Genomic DNA, 19585 nt, shown 5'->3' on the forward strand with positions numbered 1-19585 from the left:
GTGCTATGAACTTATACATAGCACATTTAGTCTAAAATATAATAACAATGTGAATTTTGGTTGGAGACATGGCATAGCGGTTGGCGTGTGTTCATTGAGCTGTGGTGCTCACGTGGGTGGCACGAGTTTGAATCTGGTTTGCAACATTTCCCGGCTCCCCACTGCTGTATCTATAAATAAATGAAGAACAATGACTATTTGAGTTGTTTTAAAAGTAAACTGACAGAAACTTGCCATGTCAACTGATCTTTAACCAATACCCAGTCTTAAAATCTATAACACAACAATGAACAGCCCAGTCTAAATACTGTTACACTAAACTTGGCTAATTATTATTATTATTATGAATTAAACAAATACAGAGGGGGAAAAAACATACTATAACAAATGCATCAGATATGTAACCCCCAAATAAAAAAAAGATTACACTTAACAACAAATAACAATAACACACCTACAGTACAGGTAAACATGTATAATTCTTAGAACAGTAACAACTTTCCTTTCTTCACAAAAAACTGTACACATTTGTGTACAGTTATATCAATTTCATCTATAATACATACATTAATGCTTGTAATTATACATCTTAATTTAACTAGCATTAAGAAAAAAGAAAACCTAATAAATCTTCAAAAAAGTACCACATTTTGCTAATTTCCTGAAACTTAATAAAACAAAAATTCTACCTCTTTGAAGACTCGTTATTCTTTCTACTTGAGATATACTTTAAATGTAGTTTGCATTGATGCATAAGTCATCACTATCAATCATTTTAAAGATAAATACTTTACCAACCAAACGTATAATTGAATTCGTTTTTTTTTGTATGATCACCCTAATTTATTGTCTAGGTATTCAATGGACATATTATATCAAGTGTTGCCAGCCAGATCACTATAGTGGACCAGATGCAGTCAATAAAGGGGCATTTCCAAAATTCAATACTAATTCAAGTATTATGGCACTTTTCCACTGCACGTTAGGGTTTGACTCGACTCTACTAGCTTTACTTTTCTGAGCTTGCTTTTCCACTGCTGGTCTAGATAGCGTCCATTTGGTCGAAACACTTCCAATTTTCCTTGATGGTTCTGTAGTCACTTACATTTTTTTTTTTACTTTTCCCTACTCTGTTGGTAGGTCCGGTGGTAGCCATGTGTGGACTACAGCTGAGACACTTCCTGAAATACTTTTTCGTTTCATTCGTTGTACTGTGCAGTGGAAAAGCCCCATTAGTTGCCAATAAGACAGAACTTGTCAAACCATTACCAGCTCAGAGTAAGCTAAAGCACTGCAGTTAAAGTGTCACTTTTAACCAAAAGTAGTGCTTCCTTAAAATAACAAATGTATGCACCAGGAGTTTTAAAGCACTTTTGTGTTCTGACTAATGGCCTGATTGACTTACTGAAGTAGAGAAAGAACTAATGGTTCCAAAGAAGGAATGTATTGGATGTGTCTAAAGCCTGGAAGACAGGGGCCAACACAACCAGGGGCGGACTTACTACTAGGCAAACGTAGGCAGGGTTGGGGAGTAACTAAATACATGTAACGTGATTACGTATTTAACATACAAAATATAAGTAACTGTATTCCACTACAGTTACAATTTAAATCATTGGTATTTAGAATACAATTACATTCAAAAGTATTTTGATTAATGAAGAGATTACTTTACATTTTATTGTCATTTGTTTCATTAAATATTTAATAATTTCAGATGGAAAACATTTATACATATAAATGATGCGATCCAAAGTGCATTTTAACAGCGGTGAAACACTTTCTTATGATGTGTTACATTCATACGAGCAGACAGAGAAGTAAGTTTGAAGTAAGTTTGGAGCACAAGAAATAGAAATAAACCTTTTGTAAGTTGTCAGCTTTACATTAAGCTAAAATGATATTTCTAGCCATTTTACATGAACATGTTACCAGACACAATCATATTTTTTATCAATAAAATTAAAGTTGTATCATAATTTCTTTTTGCTAGTAAGATCTTTGATATTAGGGAAAAAGAAAACTTCTTTTTGTATTGTTTTCCTATAAAAATATGTAATAATCATGTAAACAAGACCAATTATATTTTTCTTGTTTAAGAAACAGCACTGCATAAGATATTTAGTTTTTTCAGAGAATGTATTTTTAACATTTTGTCTTTCTGTACTGGAAGAGTTTTTATAGTCAAAACGAGTGAACAAATCTACCAGTTCCGAAGCAATAATCCAAAGTATTTAGAATGTGTTACTAACCTTGAGCAATCTAATGTAATACGCTACAAATTGCATTTTACTGCATGAATTCTGTAATCTGTAGTGGAATACATTTCAGAAGTAACACTCCCAACCCTGAAGGTAGGTAACTGCTTAGGGCCCCCAAATGCCAGCGGCCCCCTTAAATATATCTAATAATGTAAGCTATCATTTTAAATATCACTGATATAACACAGATATGATTAATATTGCTGTTTTCTTTGCAAGCAATCCTCCAACCTACCTCAGATAATGACGTTATGGAATATTTCAAGGTTTGACGTAACAACATAAGTGTGTGTTAGTTATCATGTGAAAGCAAGCCATATCGCTTGGATGTTTCTGTTTCACCAAATACTATGCCAGGCCTATTCAACAGGGAGCCTGAGGTTAACTGTATATCTTGCTTTCCTTATGGTAAAAATGTAATTTTATGTACTATTATTTGCTCTTAACACCTGCTCTGCTCTGTGGAGAATGTGCATCTCAGCTGTCAATTCATTTCATGCGGTGATGCACCTTTAAGAGGATATGCTTCAAATAATCATTGACTGAATTGGAAGATTAATAAACTGAAATCATGTGTAGCGACTGGGGGAATCAATGAAGGAATCATTAACTCGGCAGGTTCCGAACAAACAAGAACTTACTGTTGAAACTCCCCTAATTACTGAAATAGCGCCAACTAGTCTCCACAAGCACAATAAATGTATTGACAAAGAGACAATGAACTATTGACAGAGAACCGCATGTGACATCCGCAATGCTCACCACGTGTTTTCCGTGTGGACAGGAGGGGGAAACTTTGAACGTAAAAATGTGTGTGTGTGTGTTTTTCAGTTAAACACAGAACTACATATTGCTAATGAAATACGTGTAATCCCTGTATGTTGTGTATTTCTGAGGTATATCAAACTCGTTAGAACTGTTTCGTTGTGTGTTTTAAACTCTGAGGCCTCATATTTAATAGCCTCAGTGTGTATTCCCTTTTTAAGTGTACTAAACACATGTTTCTTGGTATCAAATTAAACCTTACGATTTGTCCGAGCTGAATTCGAATATAAGATCTCTGTAGAATGATATTACGCGATGTTTTACTATCTTTTGAGTCATTCAGCCCAAAATCTCTTACTGTCATAAACATGCAAATGAGCCTTGACAAAGGAACTCTCTCATGCCCAGAGTAAGGGAGACTTTTACGACCTCCAAAGGAATGTTCAGAGAAGTGCTGACCCTCACTTCATTCTCTTACGGAGAAAGAGAAATGAACCCTGTTAATCCTATATATATATTCTATATATCCATGTGATAAATATTGACATGTATCTAATGTGCCATCTCACATTTTCCCTTAAATGCGCTTGATCTATGTTTTCTTGCAAACTAATGGGTTAATGTTTCAGACTTTGCATACCATGGTTACCCGAAATCATATGTGTGGCATATTTGGTCTCTATAACTTGGTATTTCGAAGATTGAAATGACTGTGTACATGATATGTCGATAACAACAACATATTAGTATTACAAGTATATTTCCTAGTTTTCTTTCTTGCACATGCAATGAGAAATGTGAGAACAAAGAGCAATAAACCAAATTCCCGCCTGGAACCCAAACCCTTCTCATTGGTCGAGCCAATGAGATGTGGGACATGTTTTCTAAGGGTATAAAACTACTGCGCCCACTCTCTTAGCCCTCTCTTTTTCTCTTATCTCTTCACTCTCTTATGCTCCTCTGGCTTCCTGCCTCTCTTGCCCTCTGAGCCTTGTGCTCTCTCACTCTCTCGCTGAATGATGCCAAACTAGAAGGCCCCAAGGACTCCCAAGCATGCGCCAGGCTACGGCCTTGACTTTCCATTCACCAAAGATTCTCTGACTCCCACTGGTTCTCTCTCATCAAGACAACATCATCAAAGATCAACTCAAGCCATCAACAAATTGCATCAGGACAGTTTAATTCAAATGCGACATGCAAGTATCAAACTTAGTCTCATTATTTGATACATTAAGTATCCTTAACCCCTTTCTAAAAAGGGCGTGTCAGAACTAATATGATGGTTTGCTCAGGCTGTTGATCTGCTGAACTTCAAACAATGCTATAACTTCTTGCCTTCCTGTATTCTGCTTCAGCCCTCTTTCCCTTGGTAAACTGTATGAATGTATGTATATGTATGTTAGAGTAGTTTAAATGTTTAGTCTAGTTAATAAAGTCTTGTTCATGTCACATGTAAAGTTGTCTGTGTCTCAAGCTCATATCTAAAGTCACTAATCATAGATTTTGACTACTTGCTCTTAATACGTAGTAAGAAAGACATTTCCCATGCCCCGGAAATGTACCTTTCTATTAATTAATTAATTAATAACCAATGTTGAGTGTTCACGGGATGAACCGAGTGTTTGGTTGTAATGTTAATGTAGCTACATAAAGTTAACCCGATTAACTGATCCAAATATTCATAATCGATTATAACAAGTTATGATTGATTATTAATATTTCATAGAGCTGATTCGCTACACATGGACGACAAGTATGAGTTCAGATAAATAGATACTGTAAGTTCTATTTATCAATTTGGTCACAAAAATGTTTGATTAGTAAAGGGAAACGTAATTTCTCACCTTTGATCACTTCTAATCCTTAATAACGACATTTACTGTGCAAATCTTTCAAGACAACAGAAACATGGTTGACAAGATAAATTATTTTCTAGCTGTCAAAATGACGGAAAGCATTTTGAATTATCCACCAGTGTTTTTGAAATTCTGTAAATGACAGAAAATTTTCGACTCCGATCGAAAAATCGGAACATGAAAAAAATCTGAAAAACAATCTGAAAAAAAAACTGTTTTTGAACATACAGTATGCGTGTTTGTTAACACTTTACAATAAGCTTAAGGTTGTATTAATTAGCATTAGTTAACATTGGCCTACTAACAATGAACAGCACTTAATAATCTTAGTTAATGTTAATTTCAATATATACAAAAACATTTTTGTTTTATTAAAAATGTCCTCGTTACTTTCGTAACCTCCTTTGCCTGATGTAGGGAACGAGACGTTGTGTCGATGTAGTGACACTAGGGGTCGCCCTTGGGAGCCCCAAACACCTCTGATCTTTGAGAAAAGCCCAATTGGCATTTGCGAGTGTAATTTGCATGCCACAACGTCTCAATCCCTCCATCAGGGAACGGAGGTTACGAAAGTAACCAGGACGTTCCCTATCTGTCACTCACTCTATGTTGTGTCGATGTAGTGACACTAGGGGTCCCTATACAAAATGCCCCAACTAACTGGACTGTGTTATGTGGATTGGTGATGCGAGACTGGCAAACTATTTCATGACACGTAGCTGGCGCACCCGGCTGTCACATAACCTCCCCCAACACTCCTACAAGCATTGTACGGCCCCCCGCACCTCGGGGAAAAGTCGACTGCCAAAAATGGGTTCAGGGACAGGGCCTCCTCATCTGGGAGGTGTCCCTTCCCAAGAGAGCTCATGAGCCCCGGATGAGACCGCAAACTCACCCTGAGTCTCATCCCATAACTCGACCGTGGCGAACGAGCATGCTGGGGAATGGGAGGTCTGTGGGGTGTTACCTGGTAGAGCGGCTCCCATTGGGGTTCCCAAATCGCACCCAGTGCTAACCGACAGGACCTTAAACCCGTAGGTAGAAGGACCACTGTGGGGAGCCGCCTGGGTGGCTTCCTCTCTGACGAAGGAAAGCTGCGACCACAACATTGCCATGCGCTCTCAGTGAGGACATGACCCGTCCACGAACGCTGTCTCTGCGTGGGCCATGCCCAAGCATGTGAGTCAGCGATCGTGGCCTTCGGAAGTGGAGAGATAATGACCGCCACCAGGAATTAAACACTGACGGAAAGGCATCTTTAAAAAGACGCTCTCCATCAGACCCGTTCTATTAGTAGGAAAATATACTCTTTTATTGCATGAATACATACTCTTTTGGACTGTTGAAGCGACCAGGGGCATTCTCTGCACTCCTCCGGTGCACAAGGCAGAGAAACCATTGTAATGCGCCGTAAATTTAACAGTTTTCTTGAGAGGTGAATGGATCGGCAGAGGAATTCAGCTCGCTGAACACAACCGCTTGTCTCCGAAGAAAAAATCTGAATGAGTGGTTGTGAGTCAGCTCATTTTATACCTGTATGTCCGGGGAAGTGGCATGCAAATTTCACGCGCCAATTTCCATAGGCCTTTTCTCAAAGATCAGAGGTGTTTGGGACTCCTAAGGGCAAGCCCTAATGTCACTACATTGACACAATTTTGAGTGAGTGACAGATAGGGAACTCAATCTGCAAACATTAGTTTGTGTGTTATGAAAAATCAGAAACTTTCATTTATGCATTTTTCAAATTATACAATAATAAAATTAACTAAGAATATTCAATGCTGTTAACATATTGTTCATTGTTAGTTAATGATACAGAGCATTCACTAATGTTAACAAATACAACCTTAGTGTAAATTGTTACCATGTGTATAGTGCAGTAATACTTTTATAATCATCAAAACAATTATGTGAAGAGGCACTATTTGTCAGGGCTATTTGAATGTCATCACCACCTTTTAGTATCAAGCATTGCAGCAGAGAAAAGAAGCTAAAGAAAAATCAAGGTGTGCATTTGAAGAGGGCCCCATTCCTGCACTTTGCCTAGGGCCCCAAATCACTTAATCCACCCCTGAACACAACTAATCATTAAGTCTCATTTGTGCCATAATTAGATAGTTTTTGATGATTTTACCACCAAACCCGTTGTATATTGTCTTCCGTTCTAGATCTAATGTGCATGTCTCAATAGTTTGCCATTGAAGTACTGTATAAAAACATCTGCAAATCTTTGGTCAGATTTGAGACATCATCTTTCTTTAGTTGTTGTTTCTTTGGAAGGCAGTCAGATGGTAAACAGTTTGACCTTCAGATTTGTCCAGGTAAACCTTTTTAGTATTGCCTCAGTCAACTGCTCCCGGTGGTCAGTACCCCTAGTAATTAGAAGGGCAGCGCAAATCATATACAGACATTGAATAATGAATGCCAATTTAAACAATTCCCCCTCTGATCCTACTAGAATGATTTACTTGCCAATGAGAGGCTTCAATAGCCTCATTTGTTGCAATGATGTTTTTTGTAATGTAATGTGGGCACTGAGAGGGCTTTGACTGCTATGAGGGGATATTTGTGTCTGTTTGCTCTTATTGAAAGGAAATGGGTGTGTGCAGATTATTTGTATTTTTTAGACTGAACGCTGAACATTAGAAAGGACACATACTTAAATGCATTTTTCAATCTCTTTAAAGCAGTGCAGTAGCTTATTAAGCATAATATATGGTAGATATCTTTGCAATGCGATTGCATCATAGTAATAAATACTCTTACATTTGGGTGGAACCAGGGAAACGCCACAGTACTGTTTGTGGATAGCATTTTATTTCCACCATGTCTGAGTTTTGAGAACTGTATTGAATGTTGTCATGCCGAAAATATGCTGTCAAAAAAGTTAAAATGTGATTAAAAACACTGCCAGGTCTAAGGCATACATTTTTGTCACCACCCAGATTCAACCCTCTGCCAAACATAAAGCTAGATTTACACTTCAAAACAACTACTGAGACTTCATTGTGTCAGAAACTATCCACTGTCAGAGCATCACTCTTCTGCTGTCTTCAGTCTCTCCTCCCCTCCAGACCCTTGGCTGGAAAGGTAAGAACTTAATTGAACCTGGTTTGGAGGTGACTGCAAAAGCCAGCCACATTCGCAGCAATTAACTGAAATGTCAGGTGCTTCTAATTCGAGTTATTCTGTCTGTCTTTGCTGGAAAGGGCTTTCTCCATGGGTCATTGGCTACCAATTTAAAATGGAAATTGAAATCAATTTATTCCCATTTTCACTGCAGACTTCTCCAAAATGAACCATGCCTTTTAACCCAACCAAGGAGAGGACGAAGTAGCTTGCAAGAGCATTTGTTTGTTTATTTATTTATTTTAATATTTGCCATTCTGAATAATGGATAATGCAGCAGTAATACAGCAAATAAAACAGCAGGCACAACATCATAATTCTCTGATCCTCCATAACTGGCTAAATGTGTTTAAATCAGCAAAATCGACCAAAGGACCTTTAATGTAAGGGAAGTTACATTTGTTAAAGACAATGTCTATTAGGATTGTCTCTAAGGTTCATTAAAGACAACATTTCCCCTGTAAAATATACAGTGAAACGCATGCATCATTAAATATGGAAATCCTGAATTTTATTAGCAATCTGCTAGATATGAGCTGACGCCAATTAAATTAAAAGAAGATATCATTTATTAAGCTGGAGTTCATATTCTGTTAAATATGAAATGTAATTTTCTTCTCTTATTGATTAATTGCTGGTGGTGCATTGTTCAAAGACCCATGTAACATTTCAGTTAAAGGACATTGTTTATTCATTACAATTTTAAGCCATTCTTTTTGCTTGATGCTCCTTGGCTACAAATAAAATGGCTGTGATTTAAAACTATAAATTAATAAACACATTTGAAAGTGTAAATAAGAGAAAGAAAACATCCAATAACCACCATATTTTTCATTAAAGGGCTTTAATATTTCATTCAACCCACTGATTCTATTTTTTCTCATCTGCCCTCTCTCTCTCTCTCTCTCTCTCTCCTCACACACACACACACACACACACACACCCATTAGCCTGTAATCAGTCTGATACTTTTTATTATTATGGGAAACCCTCTACAAAAGAATGTACTTATAGGACAGGTATAGGTTTGAAATTTTCTTCTTTTTGTTTTACAGATTGTATTTTTAAATATGTAATTTTAGAGATTTATCAACATATACACTGTAAAATAAAATGGCTTGATGAGCATAGTTCTATGTTTTCCTATATTGACATATTTCCTATTAAAACAGGAAATTACATATATAAAGGCTAATTTATTTATAAAAAAAAATAAAATAATAACAATAGGCTTTAATTATGTCAGTGCAAAAACATTGATTTGGTTACTGCTTGCAGGTGTTATTATGGTGAGTGGCATTCTCATTCAAGTGAGCAATTGATTGGATAAAAATCTGTGTAGTGTAGCATGAGTCAATATTTTGATCTGTTTTCCTGGAAGAAATACTGTAAAATATTTGGTAAATTGCGTATTTATTAGTAACACCTGTTCACCTACTTATTCGTGTGATTCTCTAATCAGCCAATCATGTGGCAGCAGTCAAATGCCTAAAATCATGCAGATACAGGTCAGGAGCTTCAGTTAATTTTCACATCAACCATCAGAATGGGAAAAAAAATGATTTCCGTTATTTCGGCATGATTGTTGGTGCTAGGGCTGGTTTGAGTTTTTCCTGTAATAGCTGATCTCCTGGAATTTTCATGCACAACAATATCTAGAGTTTACTCCAAATTGTTCCAAAAACAAAACAAAAAAATATCCAGTGTGCAGCAGTTCTGCGGACAGAAATGACTTGTTGATGAGAGAGGTCAACAGAGAATGGCCAGACTGGGTCGAGCTGACAGAAAGGCTAATTACTCCGTCTGAAAAGTAATTGCTTTACTTATTACTAATTACTTTCTAAAACCCTTATCAACCTCGACCAGATGAAAAATACAAGGATAGACATGAAACTGTTCATTTAATTCTTCAAAATGGCCAAAGAGTTTAAGGCACAGCGTTAAATTAGAAAACATGTAGTTTAGACATTATATTTCGATTTTAAATTCACTATTGTTTTAAATAGAATTATTTAGTTCTATAGTCCACAAAGTATTTAACACAATTACATCAGAAGTAACTGTAATTACATTACTGAAAAATTAAGAATTATCCCTTTAATTTTTTTCAATGAAAAAGTTATTTAATTACCTAGTAATGCATTACACCCAACACTGATTAGGACCATAGTGTTCCTTGTAAATGTTCAGTGAGTGTATATGGCTTCAAAGTTAACATACTAAAATACCAATTATGTTTCCATGGGGTCTGTAAATTGGCTGTTAAGCTGTATTCTGTACAACTTGCAGTTATAGGACATACCGTACGCATACACAATTTAATGCGCTATGTACCAGGGCTCCTTACAACTCTTTTTTTTTATTAAAAACATGTAAATTTACCACCTTAAGCTGAAAATAGACATATTATACAGTTAATACAGTTTAGAGTGATTCATTTTCATTCACTAACATTTCTCCATCTGTAACTAATTATTCTCATTTTAACAATGTCGTGTGTTTATCTTTGCATCTCTCAACAATACAGTGGATCACTGACAGGTACTGATTCTCATTCAATTTCATTGCCACTATAAAAATATCAAAAGCAATATCACAAAGGACATCAGCTGGACTTCCCACTTGCCCACATGTAAGTATTCCATAATATTTCCTCCACCTTAGTAGACTGAAGAAGGGGATGGGGAGAGCGAGCAGAGTGGAGATCGGTTGATTGGTACTTGTTAAAGTATGATGTATGGCTCTCTCAGAGAGTACAGCTATCTGGAAGTCATTACAGTGGTCTCTCTTATTCTCCTACCAAAGTGAACTCTACATTTTAAAGGAGAATGTCCAGCCCTTTAATATCTGAATATAAATGGAGTGGTTATTTTACAATGAGTGTATGATTTATTACAGATACTTTGTCAAATTAAGTATACTTTAGGGTTGGGAGTTCGACTGAGCTCTAAAGTTTAATGCTGTGGTTCAATTCACACTTTACTCACTGTTGTAGCGTGTCACTGATTGATTAATGTGATGGAGGGGATCCAGGCTGGTGTATAAGTATGATAGGTGAAGATCCTTGTGTTTCAGTCAATGACATTGAAAGAATGTCTAATAAAATAATGTTTGGAAGGTTGCAGCTATGGACAGGTGTGATTCCAAAAGGCACGCTCAGGCAAATAATCTGAATGAGCTACTTTTAGCATAGCCTAATTGTTAACAATTAGGGCTGGTAAGCATACGGTTGCAGGTTAAAGTCCTTGCTACCAATATTGTGCTCTTGATCAAGGCAATTAACCCCAAGTAGTTCCAAGGGCAAGTTTCGCCAACTTCAACCATTGCCCTCTCTTCAAAAACCCCAAATCCCATTAATTATTTCCAAAGGGACTTGATGGTATATGCTTCTGTTGAAGCGATCCGTCCCAGTTTTATCAACTTAATTTAAATACATTTTAATTGTGGAATTTGTGGTGAATAACTACACTACCCAGGACCCATTATCCTTCAGAAAAAGATCTGCCAATCAGAGAACTTCAGCAAAGCCTGCCAAAAGATGTGCAGAGACCATCTTCTTCTATGACACACTTTGAACAGTGCAATCCCTACACTCTCAAACTGCTTATTTACTTATATATTGTATATGTAAATTATTTTAGAGAGTGTTTCTCATTGGGTTAGTTTTCTGATTTGGCTAAACAAGAATAGGACTAGCCCGACGACTCTTTTTTTGCTGCTTCAAAAGCCTATAGCTGTCAAAGAGAGAGGTATGATTTCTTAGAACACCTAATTTAGTAATTTAAGGTTAAGCAGGTCCCCCACTGGATGAGAAGTCCCAGGCTGCATCACAGTTCTGTTCTATGGTGGTATTGTGTTAAAGTCATAGAAGCCAATTCCACTGGTCTTAATGCGTGTGGTAATAAATAAATATTCAGTTCATATATTCACCTGTTTTTTTTTTTCTTCAGGTGTTCACAGCTTCAAAACAAAGATTGTTCTATAAATGGTTTTAAAACACTTGCTAATGCCCCTACAATTAACATGAAGTTGTCTTTTCGAATCCAATTAAAACTTTTTAATTCTGAAACCACCACGTTTTATTTTCTTCATGTGTATGTAAATAGCTGGACTAATTATCACATGCCACAGCTCCCCCTCCTCTTAATGTAATGCAAGATGTGTTATGTTACATTTTTAACAAAATCCTTTATCAACAATCCATCCAGTATCTCTCACCTTCAACCCTGATCTCTATTATATATTATGTGTGTGTGTGTGTGTGTGTGTGTGTGTGTGTGTGTGTGTGTGTGTGTCTGTGTAGTGGGGTGGCGGGGGGTCTACTGTATGTAGACAGTTCATTGTGACTTATTTGCAAGTGTTGGGCAATGGCAAATCTCTGAAGACTGGTGACAGTAGACAGGTGTTCTCTTTACCGCTCAACAGAGGCTTGTCAGACAACATAGCAAAGCCGTTGTGCAGTAAAAGTGCAGTGGCATCACAGGCACATCACTGAAATCTCAAAATGAAACTTCTGACATTATTTGCCCATATGTTGTGATTTTTATTTATTTATTTATTTTTTCCCGTTGAATAAAACATATTTTGTTAAAGAGTCTTCATAAAGATCTTTTCAATAAAAATGACAATGAGGGGGTATCACAGCCCCCTTCATCATATCGCAGCACCATTTTGCGTCCCTCTTCAGCCAGTCGCGGCCCGTTATGCATAACGCGGTGGCCCGTTTCCGCTTATCGCCTCCAGTTTGGCCCCATTTTTTGGCCAGCCCACCGGGAAAACTCCCAGTTCTCCCTATGGCCAGTCCGCCCCTGGCAATCACATATTCAGTGATGAGTGTGATTCAGAGGTTGTGTTTTCCCACTAAGAATACAATTTTACTCCACTGACAGTTAGGTTTAGGGTTGGGTTATCATTAATAAACATCAATGTGAAAATTCTTTAAAAGTTGTTATTGGGCATTCCACTGAAAAAACTAACAGCATGTGTGTTTGGAATGACATGCGGTGAACTATACATTTAATCAATTCAATCATTCTCTAAATTTTATTTTTCTTCAACCCCCACCAAAAAAGCGCACTTAAGGGTACAAGACAGTATGGGAAAATGTTGTTTCTCAGTTAGGCACGTTTTTGTCCTTAATAACGAGACGTTGGTGGTTGGCTCTGTAATTCTTTTTCCGAATTCCCCTTGCACTTCATTTATATTTTATATTTCATGTTTCACACAGAATTAACAGCTGCAATTTGTTTTTGCCATCTGCAAGCGATTACTTGGACTTTATTTGGCTTTGTAACAATGGCATGTTTTTGTCTTTGCATTTCTCATGACAGGCAATGCAGATCTTTGACAGGTGCTGAGGCTTTTGCTCAGGAGACTCAGAGAGTTGAGTTACTACTGCATTATTCAACTGAGCTTGGATAAACAAACGTCGCTACTCCGCCAAACAATGTGCTCTAACAAGGTAACACTGTGTCATACAGGCCCCTGTGCTAGAAGCTGTTCTCACAATTTTCATTTTCAAATGTAACTACTTTTTCTTCCTACATCTTCACCTTTCTCTGTGGATATTACATCCACTTCCCCACTTTTTCCATCCTTTTTTCTTTTATCTCTCACTGTTCCTCATCTGTCTCGCACCCCTCCCACAGTCCTCAGGTAGCAATTTCAGCTCCTTCTAATACCATAACAGCGATACTTGTCCTCCTCAGATGCTCATTTGTTCACTATCTCTCCTTCTCTGGTGACCTTCTCTTTTTCCCCTTTCGTCTTTCCACCTTCCTCCTCTCACCTGACTTCCTCGCTTACAGAGTGCCGGTCTAGTTTTCACCATAATAACACTTCAGATCGCATTATTCCATGTCCCCACAAAAAGGCAGCATGACCTATAAAGTCAAAGAGCACACTCTTCCGTTTGCCCGTAGTAGCTATTCATCTAGACAGCCTGGGGCTTGCTATGATTCAGTCCAGAATAAATCTGAATGAGAGCATGCAATGTAGTATGTGAACTGTACTGTATGCAGTTCCACTGCAAATGTCACATGCACTTGCTGACATGTAAACCATATTTTGGATCCTTTTGACTAGCTCTTAATATAGAAACATTTTTAGTAAACAGCAGCCCCAAAAAGTATTTGAACAATTTGAACACTTAAGTCACACTTATAAATGTGTAAACTTAATGGCATTACATACAAAAAACAGCAAACCAAGAGGCATCTGCAAACAAGTAATGCTAGACCTGTTCTCAGACTTAAAGGAATGAAAATTTCCTCTTCATTTATTCACCCTCATTCCATTCCAGATGTGTATTACTTTTTTCCTCTGCTGAACACAAATATTTTTTAAAGAATATCTTAGCTTTGTAGGTCTTCACAATGCAAGTAAATGGGTACCAAATTTGTGAAGCTCCAAAATGAAAATAAAAGCCGGATAGAAGTAATCCGTATGACTCCAATGGTTAAACCTATATCTTCAGAAGTGATATGATAGGTGTGGGTGAGAAACATATCAATATGTAAGAAGTTATTATTTTTTTTTACTATAAATTCTCCTCCCTGCCTATTAGGTGGTGATATTCACAAAAAATGTAAAAAAGTTGATATTGATGTTAAAATTGACTTAAACATTGATCTCAAGTTCCTACAGGTGTCATAGCAGCACCTAAGAGGGAATTTAAAATATATTTGAAGGTGTTTCTAAATCAATTTAAAACTATCTATCTATCTACATTTACATTTATGAATTTGGCAGACGCTTTTATCCAAAGCGACTTACAGGGCACTTATTACAGGGACAATCCCCCCGGAGCAATCTGGAGTTAAGTGCCTTGCTCAAGGACACAATGGTGGTGGCTGTGGGGCTCGAACCAGCAAACTTCTATCTATCTATCTATCTATCTATCTATCTATCTATCTATCTATCTATCTATCTATCTATCTATCTATCTATCTATCTATCTATGTGACGAGGCAGGCAAAAAATGGGGATCTAAGTGCAGCTTTAATAAAACAAAAGATAAACAAGGTAACTCAGAATATAACAAATATGCAGGAAACCAGGTACAGAGCCTGACAATACATGTGAGAACTGACAAACTAACTGGGGGAAACAAGGGCTTAAATATACAAGGAACAAACAAGGGAACAAGGAACACCTGTGGAAACAATCAGGGGAAAACCAATGAAAGAAACTACAAAGGACTAAAAAACAGGAAACAGGAACTAAACAAGAATTCCAACATAAAAGCAAGAAAAAAAAGACAACAGGGAATATGTGTCAATCTGTCTGTCTGTCTGTCTATCTATCTATCTATCTATCTATCTATCTATCTATCTATCTATCTATCTATCTATCTATCTATCTATCTATCTATCTATCATTTAAAACCTTTTTTAAAAGTGTGCTTGTGCTATCATTCTTTAGAATAAATTACACTTTTTGATGTTTGGTTTGATATTTAATGCAAAGACATCCATGTATTTTTAAGTGTAGCCTAAGTGTCCAAATGCCTTGATGAGAAAACGACTCGGTTACTAACGTAACCTCGGTTCCCTGAGAGAGGGAACGACTATTGCGTAAGTAGCTTATGCTATGGGAAAACTCTGTTTCTCGAGAAATATTGAAGTCTTTATGTAAAACGCATTGCAGCTGCACAGCAGACAGTGATGAGCGAAGCAGCTCGGTCATTGGCTGTGCTGCGGCAACTGCTCGAACCAATGACGGGCGATTTAGAACGCGCCACCAATGGGGCGCGCCCGCTTCAGCGCTCATAGCCTGCTGAAATTAGCATATGAGGGCTATATAATGAGCATCCCGTCATTCCGGTTCTTTAGGTTCAATCGACTGAAGCGACTGACCAAGCACAGGCACGGCAGCTTACGCAATAGTCGTTCCCTCTCTCAGGGAACCGAGGTTACGTTAGTAACCGAAGTCGTTCCTTATCGAGAGGTCTCTCCTATTAGCGTAAGTAGCTTACGCTATGGGAACCCCATGTAAAATGCCGTGCGTGCTGACTTCGCTGTATAAAGCCAGAGGCGGTGCCTGAGCCTTAAAGCAAAGTGATGTTCCACGAGCCGGCCAGAGGCGAGCTATTTAGTGGGGTATGACAGGGCGCCCTTACCTACAAGGTGGGGTGCTCCTTGTACAAACACAAACACATATCTTATGTACTGAGTTTTTATGTACTGGTACGCATAATAAACCCTCTAAGCCGGTCAGAGACGGACCTTATAAGGGAGGAGATAATGCCCAGCATGTACATACTCCAGTTCATTCCACAGTCAGACTGATAGAATGTTGGAATGTAGAGGCCATGCTCCTCGTAGAGTGAGCTCTGACGCCTAAGGGGCATTGAAGGCCCTTGGCCTCATAAGCTAGCGCTATAGCATCCACTATCCAGCGCGATAGTCGTTTCTTTGAGACAGCGAGACCCTTAGTTCGGCCGCCAAAGCATACGAATAATTGTTCCGTCTGTCTGAACAGGGCAGAACGTTCCAAATATACTCTGAGCACCCTGACCGGGCAGAGTAAGTTTGCGTCGTCCTCGTCTGCTGAAGACGATAGCGCTGCCAGAGATATCACCTGTGCTCTGAAGGGTGTAGAGAGCACCTTAGGAATGTACCCGTTCTTTGGCCTAAGGACAACTCTGCAGTCGTTAGGTCCAAATTCCAGGCAAGCAGCGCTTGATGACAGCGCGTGCAGGTCGCCTACTCTTTTAACTGAAGCGATTGCCAGCAAGAGCGTGGTTTTGAGCGAGAGCTGCTTGAGGTGCACGGCTCGGAGAGGTTCGAACGGGGCACCTTTGAGTGCGTCCAGGACCGTGGCCAGGTCCCAGATCGGCACCGAAGGTGGGTCTTGCCTCAGCGGAATCGGCCATGGGGCAGATTGCATCATCTGTACCAGCTCTGGAAACCACGTCTGGTTTTTCCAGAGTGGGGCTACCAGGAGCACTGCACATTTCACCTCCCTGATCCGACTGATGACCTGAGGCAGCATCGTGATCGGGAAAAGCATACAAGGGGCGGCTCGGCCAGATTTGGGCGACAGCGTCCGCTGCTTTTGGAGAAGAAGAGAGGGCAGTGCGCTTTCCTTGGAGGCTAAGAGGTCGACCTCTGCCTCGCCAAAGGTTCGCCATAACCACTGAACCGTCCGAGGGTGGAGAGACCATTCTCCTGGGAGAACTTTGTCTCTGGATAGCATGTCCGCTCCTTGGTTCAGGACGCCTGGCAGCGGCGCTGCTTTTAGCGAGCGCAGGTGGTGTTGTGACCATAGGATGAGCTCCCTGGCCATAGAGTGCAGGGAGCTCGAACTGAGTCCACCTTGACGATTTATATACTGAAACTACCGGTCATGTTGTCCGCTCGACCAGGACGTGTTCGCTTTGCAGGTACGGAAGCAGGGCTCTGAGAGCCAAGGCGACCGCTCATTTCCAGACAGTTTATATGTAGGCTTTTCCGGTTTGACCAAAAACCGAAACAGGCCTGCCCTCGTAAAGGGCCCCCATCCTATTTTGGAGGCATCTGTCGTGATCATTTTTCTCCGCGTATTCACGGCCAGACTCACGCCGGTTTGATACCATTTTATGGCTTTCCAGGGCATCAGGGCTTTTATACAGCCGTGATTCGCTCTGATCAAAAAGTGGCCTGAGCGCCACGCGTGAGTGGGGATGCAGCTCTTGAGCCAGCGCTGGAGAGGACGCATGTGCAACAATCCTAGCTGGAGTACAGCTGATGCAGAGGCCATGAGGCCGAGCATTCTTTGAAATCGCTTGAAGGGGCGGCGCTACCGCTTTGAACGATGTTGCAAGGCGTCGACAGAGAGCGCCAGCTCTGATGAGAGGTGCGCTGTCATCTGCACTGAGTCTAGCACTATTCCCAGAAAAGAAATATTCTGGCTGGGGATAGCACGCTCTTTGCAAAATTTATTCTCAGACCCAGGCATTGTAAATGGCTGATAGTCCAAGATCTGTGTGTCATTAACTGAACCTCTGATTGTGCTATGATTAGCCAATCGTCGAGGTAATTCAGTATCCGCACTCCCGCTGTCTCAGGGGAAAGTGCTGCGTCCATACATTTCGTGAATGTACGGGGCCAATGATAGGTCGAATGGTAGTACTGTGTACTGGTATGACTGTCCCTCAAAGCTTAATCTCAGAAAAGGCCTGTGATGAGGCGCTATCGGGATGTGAAAGTAAGCATCTTTCAGATCCACTGATAGAAACCAATCCCCGGGCTGAACTTGCGCGAGGATATGTTTGGTTGTTAACATTCTGAACGAGCTGAATCATTAACGCTTTGTTCAGATGTCTGAGATCCAGGATGGGGCGAAGGCCACCGTCCTTTTCGGACGAGAAAATAGCGGCTGTAGAAACCCGCCACGCTCAAAGAGGGAGGAATAGTTTCTATAGCCCTTCTCTATCAGTTTGAGCACCTCGGTGCGTAGAACATGTGACACATCTTTCCTCACTTTCGTCTCGACCAACGCTGAAAAGCGGGGTGGTCTGCGAGCTGAATTGAAGTGAGTATCCATGTTTTATTATGTTCAAAACCCATTTCGCATGTCGGGATTTTTTCCCAGGCTTCTGCTCGCACAGATATGGGCTGAATGCCGGCTGGGGGTGTGTCGTAGTGACGTATGGGCCCCGCCGCAAATCGCTTTGTGCTAACACAGAATCTACAGCTCTCAGAGGCGCAGGTGCGCGCTGAGCAGCTGTATTGAGTGCCGAGTGCAGAGGTGCGTGGAGAGTACAGGCACATGCGCTATTTCCGAAATGCCGACAGCATGAGTGCTTGAAACTGTATGAACAGTGTTTTGAAGTGGGGTGCATTCATCATTATGGGCACGCCGCCACGCTCATAAAGCTTTCCGCGATTTAGCGGGAGTTTCTTAGCTCGCGCATTACATCTGTGATGTTTGCGGCATAGCTGTTTGAAACTGTGTGAGTAGCTGTGTGTAGGGGTGCGTGCAATGCAGCAGGCACACGCGCTACACTTATAGCACTTCCCGTTTTTACTGGGGAAGTGTTTATAACTGTGGGAACAGTGCTTGTGTGTAGCGGTGCATACATGACAATAGGCACACGATCTACATGTTTGGGACATCCAGCCTGAGCTGGGGAGGTGTTTCTGTGTGTCGCCGTAAAAACGGCGTTTGATTGCAGGTGAGCGAGTTTTATGACTGGCCCATTGACTGCTGTATAGACATTTCCAGCCGCCTGTAAGGGGACTGGGTAATGTTTTGAATGTTTGAGAGGAAGCAGTCCGGCATCTGCGAGACACGTACTTCCTCTTTTCCTTCCTGCTGCTAGGAAGACTTACGAGGCTCCGAATTCAGGGTGATTCTGGGTCGAGGGCCTCGTTGCTCCTGCGGCTTTCTTCGGCCAGTGGAACGCGAGCGGCGTCGATTGTCCTTCTCCGGTCTGCTCTTAGGCTGGGAGACGGGTGGCTCTGCCCTGGCTCGCTGCTGCTGCTGGGGCGGTTTTTCAGATGAGCTGGAGCACTTAGGCAGGAAGTGATGCATAGCTTGCGAAACTTTTCGTGCCGCAGTGAAGCGCTCCGTGAAATCTCTCACCGTAGA

This window comes from Xyrauchen texanus, chromosome 27 (assembly GCF_025860055.1).
Source record: "Xyrauchen texanus isolate HMW12.3.18 chromosome 27, RBS_HiC_50CHRs, whole genome shotgun sequence".
Lineage (NCBI taxonomy): Eukaryota > Metazoa > Chordata > Actinopteri > Cypriniformes > Catostomidae > Xyrauchen > Xyrauchen texanus.